This window comes from Nannobrachium achirus, assembly GCF_963921795.1.
Source record: "Nannobrachium achirus genome assembly, chromosome: 6".
In the NCBI taxonomy this organism is placed as follows: domain Eukaryota; kingdom Metazoa; phylum Chordata; class Actinopteri; order Myctophiformes; family Myctophidae; genus Nannobrachium; species Nannobrachium achirus.
The window spans coordinates 722,884-729,662 of record NC_137815.1 but is presented as its reverse complement, the minus strand read 5'-3'; the positions used below and the strand labels follow the sequence as shown (position 1 = coordinate 729,662).

At 42.4% G+C, this 6,779-nt stretch overlaps 1 protein-coding gene across 1 annotated transcript in view; it reads right to left on the bottom strand.

Annotated features, from left to right (window-relative positions):
* The window catches only part of ptprt (protein tyrosine phosphatase receptor type T), a gene marked incomplete at its 3' end in the record, with an annotated part of 244,184 nt that extends 237,999 nt beyond the window's left edge, over window positions 1-6,185 (bottom strand). Inside the window, exon 1 of the mRNA XM_080727378.1 lies at window positions 6,062-6,185. The remainder of the gene's footprint in view (window positions 1-6,061) is intronic.
* Window positions 6,186-6,779: the final 594 nt, after the last annotated feature.

Genomic DNA, 6,779 nt, shown 5'->3' with positions numbered 1-6,779 from the left:
AAAAAGCTTCTATCACACAAGGATTTGGAGGACCCCCTGTAGTAACTCTGAGGACCCCTAGGGGTCCCGGACCCCCTGTTGAAGACCCTTGGTTTAGACGACAACAGCGTTTTCGGGGGTTGAAAACGCAACAAAGTGAAACCTCCTTCCAGAGTGTAAATCTTTGAAGACCACCTCGCGTCTCTGTGAGAAAGGCTACATGATTATATTAGTTGCAATTAAAACTATTATTCTGGGTATTGCACTGAAATGACACTCATTTTAGACCAGGGGCATCAATTGGGTATGGCAGGGGTATGCAGCGGCCATACCCTGGGTCCAGGGGGGAAAATAAAAGTTAGTTTTAAATATAAATCCATGAATGTCTCTTTGTCTATCTGTTCTGGTTATTATGTTGTTAAATTACAGTAAAATAACTACAAATACAAAATGTAACAAAATGGTCACTTTAACAAGGTATTATAATTATATTCTCCCCATCTTGACAAAATGGTACATTCCCAGGTTCCACAGGTCAGCTGCACAGGTGCAGTGCATTATTGTTACTTAATTGTGGCACGTTTACTAACATGCCAAGTTTAGCTGCACTTGAACAACCGTTCCAGGCTGCCATATCCAGCCCAAGAAACCGTAGAAACGTGGGGAAAATAGAATGTACTTCTTAAAATAAATGTATCATGCCTGTTGCTAAGGTATGGCAACATGACTGGTGTCTTCGCGCGCGTGCAAGACACCAGTCATGTTGCCATACCTTAGCTTTTTCTGAACTGACGCCACTGTTTTAGACAGGCAATCTTTGGGCAGCTAAACACACTCTGTGCGACCATAGAGTTATAATAAGTGTGGCCCAACCACTTGCATTGAGCTGCTCAACCACCGCATGAAGCGTACTTCCGCGTTGTGAATGTGATGGGCGGAGCCTATTTTGGGGCCTAAGTGATGCATTTTTGCGTCATAGAGTTTGTTCATGGACGCGCTGGGGCTCCAAGTCATGAACGAGCACTTCCACTATGAACGCACAGTCAATACAAAGAAGCCTAGATGCACGTTCATGTTTCTTGCCCCAGCTGCAGTACCTCAAAACGGCCACCATGTCCATGACGCTTCAGCCCTCCCCCTAGGTTCTGGGGGCTTGTGTGCGACGTACATTTGGGACAGACAGCAGTTCAGAATGGACCGGAGTTTCCAACGAGTAGCATGTTGCTAAATGTGTCTGTTGTCTGTGTGTTTGCAGGTGAGACATGGCTATGATAAAGTGTATAAATGTAATTGAGGAGTATGTTAAATTAAAGTATAAACTGAGGAGAGTATCTGTGAAGCAAATGTGTGTGGAATGCATGTTAGTGACATTAGAAATGCTTACTGATTATTATACTTAATGTGATATCCAATGGGGTTAAGAAGCTCATCTGTAGCCTGGAATGAATTAGCCTGGCAGCCTCATACTTTGCATTCACTAGGGGTGTAACGATACATTTTAATAGCGATTCGATACATATCACGATACATGGTTGACGATACGATACATGGACGATATTGGTTCATTCATGGCGATACGATACGATTCCATTTAATGATTTAAAATCAATATAGTAACTATTTAGCAAAGAAATTAAATTTGTGTGAAAGTTGTGGATAGTGCAGGTTTTTAAGGGAAACATGTATTATTATGGATATAAATAAGTAAACACAGTGATTATCTGCCAAATACATGGACATTGTATTACACACATTTATCAATAGACCAGTGTAGCCATATGGAAAGGAAAAGTAATTAAACCCCTCCCTTTAATTTTTTCTTCTTAAAAATGCTAAATACAATGCACAAGTAGGTAGTATCGATACAATCGATTCTTTGCACTGCCGATTCGATACGATACAAAATAAAACGATACGATTCAATTTTAGCTGTTTTCATTTCGATCTACTTTGATTTTTTAAGTTAAAAACGATATTTCGATACAGTTACTATATCGTTACACCCCTAGCATTCACTCACTCATTCCTTCCCACACTATAAGTCTGGACTTTGACAGACAAACTCCTCTAACCAATCAGCGTAGCAAAACATCTCTCAGCCAGTCGGAAGAACGACAAACAAACACGTCTTTTCGGCTGATGAACTCTGCTAGCGCATACTCCTGTTCCTTTTTAATTGTTTTAATTGATTCGAACTCTGAAATGACTTCACTTATTACTTGTTTTATTGTTTCAACATTAACTGTTACACTGGTTGCATCGAGGGCAGCCATGTTGTTTTGAAAACGCTGCAGCATGCATCTACGTCACCATCTACACATGGACCAATCAGGAGAAGCTTTTCACTTGTTGTGCGGACAGCAGTTGAAGTCCAGACCTCATACTGTGGGAAGGAGGAATGAATGGGATGTGAATAGTGTGTTGTGGAAAATAAGTTTATTAAGGTTCTACTTACCAGGGTAATGCAATGCAGCTGCTATATTTCGTTTTGGGGAAAAGAGTATTATTTTGTTGTGAATGTTAACGTGATGCCAAAGAGAATCTTTATTGTGTTTACGAGGTGAAAATGTTTATACTGTTATTGTAGTAATGTGAATTTTGACATTTGATAACAGTGAGAACTTTGATACTGTATACAAGAGAGTATAGAATATTGATTTGATTTGATTGCTAACCATAACATGTACCTTTATTGATTTTGCACTATTTTGATATTGAGATATTGTACTATTTAGAGAATGGACCGGAGTCTCCATTGTGTAGCAGTGTTGCTAAATGTGCCTGTTGTCTGGTGTGTTTACAGAATGACCAGTACAAACCCTTAAACCTGCACAGTCTGATTTACCGTTGTTTCCAGTTGAGATTGGCACATTTCACCAGGTTTTTTCATCTCACTCACGTCACTTTGTCTGCTGCTGACCTCACTCAGCAACAAAATAAACAGAAAATAAACAAAAATTCTAATAAAACAATTCACAGGAGGCAAGCAGTGATCACCCCATGATGTGCACTGCAATGTAGTTTCAAATGCACTACATTGCAGGCATTTCTTTGAGAGTGAAAAAAAATAAAAAAGACATGTGTGACATGTGTGATCTGGGCAGCTTGACTCAGGAAATGTGCCAAGCTCAATAGGGAACAACGGTATATCCACGTGTGTAACATCTCCAAAAATGGAGGAAAGGGCAACGTATGACGTGAGCTTAGCCAAGCTGCACTGTTGAAGAATGTAAACAAGGAAATAGGGCGGAAGCGTGTGACTGCTCTATCTAGCAACATGGAATGCACACTACAACGTTTTTAATCACGTTTGAGTGTCCGTCTAAACGCAGAATAGAAAGTGGGAACGCAACAGGACTTTGCCGTTTTCTCTAGGTTTTGGTGTTTTTCACATTGAACCTAGGGACACCATCCGTTCTATGCACACAGCTAAAAACCGTCCTGTTTCAAGTGGGGGCCATTTTCTATTCAACATTTTTTTTGCTCAGATTACCATTATTATTCTGAGTGTGTGTGTGTGTGTGTGTGTGTGTGTGTGTGTGTGTGTGTGTGTGTGTGTGTGTGTGTGTGTGTGTGTGTGTGTGTGTGTGTGTCTGCTAGAGGGAGGCATTAGCCATGAGGCGCTAGCAGGACGCTAGATGTGCTGTAATTGCCTATAATTCCCCTTTTCTGTACTCCGTACAGTCTGCTACCATACAGTACAACATAATTACTGTTATTAAAGTAATGAGGCTTCATTTTACACATTATACAATCTAGTCTTAGTCTATATGTTGCAATGACCAGAACAATGGTCAGTGAGTTGTGTCCATTTGTAGTGTTAAACATGTAGTCCATGGGCCAGACAAGATGTCGGTAGGCCTATAGCGAAAGGTGTCAAAGGTTACTTCTCATTTTTGAAGCTCTATATCTGTAGATAATATTTTGGTATGATAACCCTTCCTCACAGGTAAATTGGTGTTATCAGCTGCTGAAAGTTGGGGTCCCATTAACTTTACTATACATGAAGAAAAAAAAATGCAAAAAAGCGTTAGGTAGCATGTCAGATTATGTACAGATTGTAATACAAATTACTTGCATTACATTAATACAAGATTAAAACGTTTTTGTTAAACAATATGGAAGATTCAGGTAATTATGCTTGAGCGTACCATATTGTGACATCTGTGAGACTTCAGTAAGCACTTTATTTTTCAAATAAATTGGCAAAATTTCTCAATACCAGGTTGAGGTCGATCCATGACGTTCATGAGATACAAACGTCATGTTTCAGGGCTATGTGTTAAACAATGATTTAACACTGCTGGAGCGCCCCCTACGGGTGTCATTTAGTTTAGAGAAATGGTGTGCCCAAATGTTACGTTTACGTATGACGTCCAACCATCAATTAGGGAATTCATCCTATAATAGCATGAAGGGTTACAGATAAAGTTGCATTTAACACTCATATTTTTACAGTGTAACTTAGAGTACATTTTACAGTGTCTTGTATTTCACTGTGCCAGTCTCTCTCTCTCTCTCTCTCTCTCTCTCTCTCTCTCTCTCTCTCTCTCTCTCTCTCTCTCACTAATCACAATGCAATCACGTTCGTCTGAGACAAGAGTGGTCAAATTGCAGCAGCTACGAAAAGCTACGGAAAAAAAACATGATGAATGACTTGCGCGATCGCACACACATACGCATACACGCACACGCGCTTGCATACACGCACACACGCTTGCACACACTTATGGGCTGTATTTTGATTGTAAATGTAAGTACCATCTCTTATGCCTTAAAGGCCTGTCCATACTGTCTCTGGCCACCAAACCTTTCATCAGAGAGTTCAGTCTTTCAGATGTGCAGCTTTCCAAACTCTAATTCGGGGTAATGTTTTTCAGAAGATGCGAGTGATGACATTTTGCAGTTCAACCGGACCTTTCTGACGAAAAGTTTGGTGGTCGGAGACAGTATGGACTTTAACTTAAGGCATAAGAGCTGGTTCTTAAGACAATCAAAATAGAGCCCATAATGGCATTGTTAGTTTATGATTCATGAGTCTGTGTGTGTGTGTGTGTGTGTGTGTGTGTGTGTGTGTGTGTGTGTGTGTGTGTGTGGGTGGTGGGTGTGGGGGGGGGGGGGGGGGGGGGGGGGGGGGGGGGGGGGGGGGGGGGGGGGGGGGGGGGGGGGGGGGTGGGTGTGTGTTGGTGTGTGTGTGTGTGTGTGTGTGTGTGTGTGTGTGAGAGAGAGAGAGAGAGAGAGAGAGAGAGAGAGATTTCTGATTGGTGCCGATTTGTTCTCTCTTCAAGGAGGCACACACACACACACACACACACACACACACACACACACACACACACACACACACACACACACACACACACACACACACACACACACACACACACATTTTATCTGTCCACAAGATGTCAGCTTCCAGGAAGAAACCCCAAATACAAAGGGAATACATAATTGCGCATAACAACCACACCATGGGGTCTAATGAAGTGCTGTCAACCTCCTAGACACATGAAAACCAGAAAAAGTACCAAACTATGGCCCTGCCTCTTTCAGGAATATTTTGCATGTGTCCAAGACATCACAGGGTAAGAAAAGCCATAGAAATGAAGTCATTTCTTGCGCTAAACCAGGGATCTTTAACAGAGGTGTCCGTGGGCCCCCAAGGGGGCCTCAGAGTTACTACAGGTGGCCCGCCAAATCTTGGTGAGATCGGATAAATTACAGCCGAAAATAGCAAGTCTACAAGCTCACGACGCCTCACGGTGCGAGGCGACCGCCTATTTTTTTGGAGAGTTGGTGTAGAGGGAAAAAGAGCAGACCAAGAACAGAGTTGACGGTCAAGTTGACTACATTTTGAGGCTTTAAAAGGTACATATCAGCATGAATCCAGGTATACACTTTTACTGCCATTACTTTGAAGGGATGAAGGGATGCCTGACTGCCGCCACTTCCTCCCATAGGCCGTCGCTCTTATTTTGAAGGCCTATTTTGAAGGCCTATGCAGCGCAGCACTCGGTATTTTTCAATAGCTAAAGCATTCAATAAATATTAACAATAGACAGACAGACAGACAGACAGGTACCTGTGGGCAGGGCGGGGTCAATGCTCGGTTTCTCCCAGGTGTTGATTTGCTCCCAGGCGAAGCCACTGGTACCCAAGGCAAGGCTGTAGCCACACCCACTGTAGGAGGTGTCTTCAAATGAACAGCCACCTGCGCACACACACACACACAAAAAATGTATGTTACTCTATACTGATTTTGTCCAAACAGGCACGTGCACACATAGACATCCCTTGCATCTGTCTATAAAAAGTGCCCTCTCCAGACCATGAATGCAGTTTTTACTAAAACCAGTAAGACTCGCTAAATTGGGAGATAAGCGACCATCAGGTCGCATGTACAAATGGGCCTGAAGGTGGCGCTAAATGGGACAGATCCATGTTGATGACATGACTGTAGACATACTGTGTACCGATTCGCATGATTCGCGTGGCAAAATTTGTAGGAGCAGTGCCCAAAAATGTGTATAAAAAATTATCCTGAAGGTGGCGCTAAATGTGACAGATCCATTTTGATGACATGACTCTAGACATACCGTGTACTGATTTAGGGGCAACATTTGTAGGAGCAGTGTCCAAAAATGTGTTTTGAAAGAATCGGCCTCAAGGTGGCGCTACAAGAGGGCCATGTGAGAAATGAGGGGTGGAAGTAGTGGTTTGGCAGCCAAGGAGTGTGTGTGCAAAGTTTGGCATGGATGGGGGCAACGGTGGCGGAGATATGAGAAGGGCAAAAGTGTGAC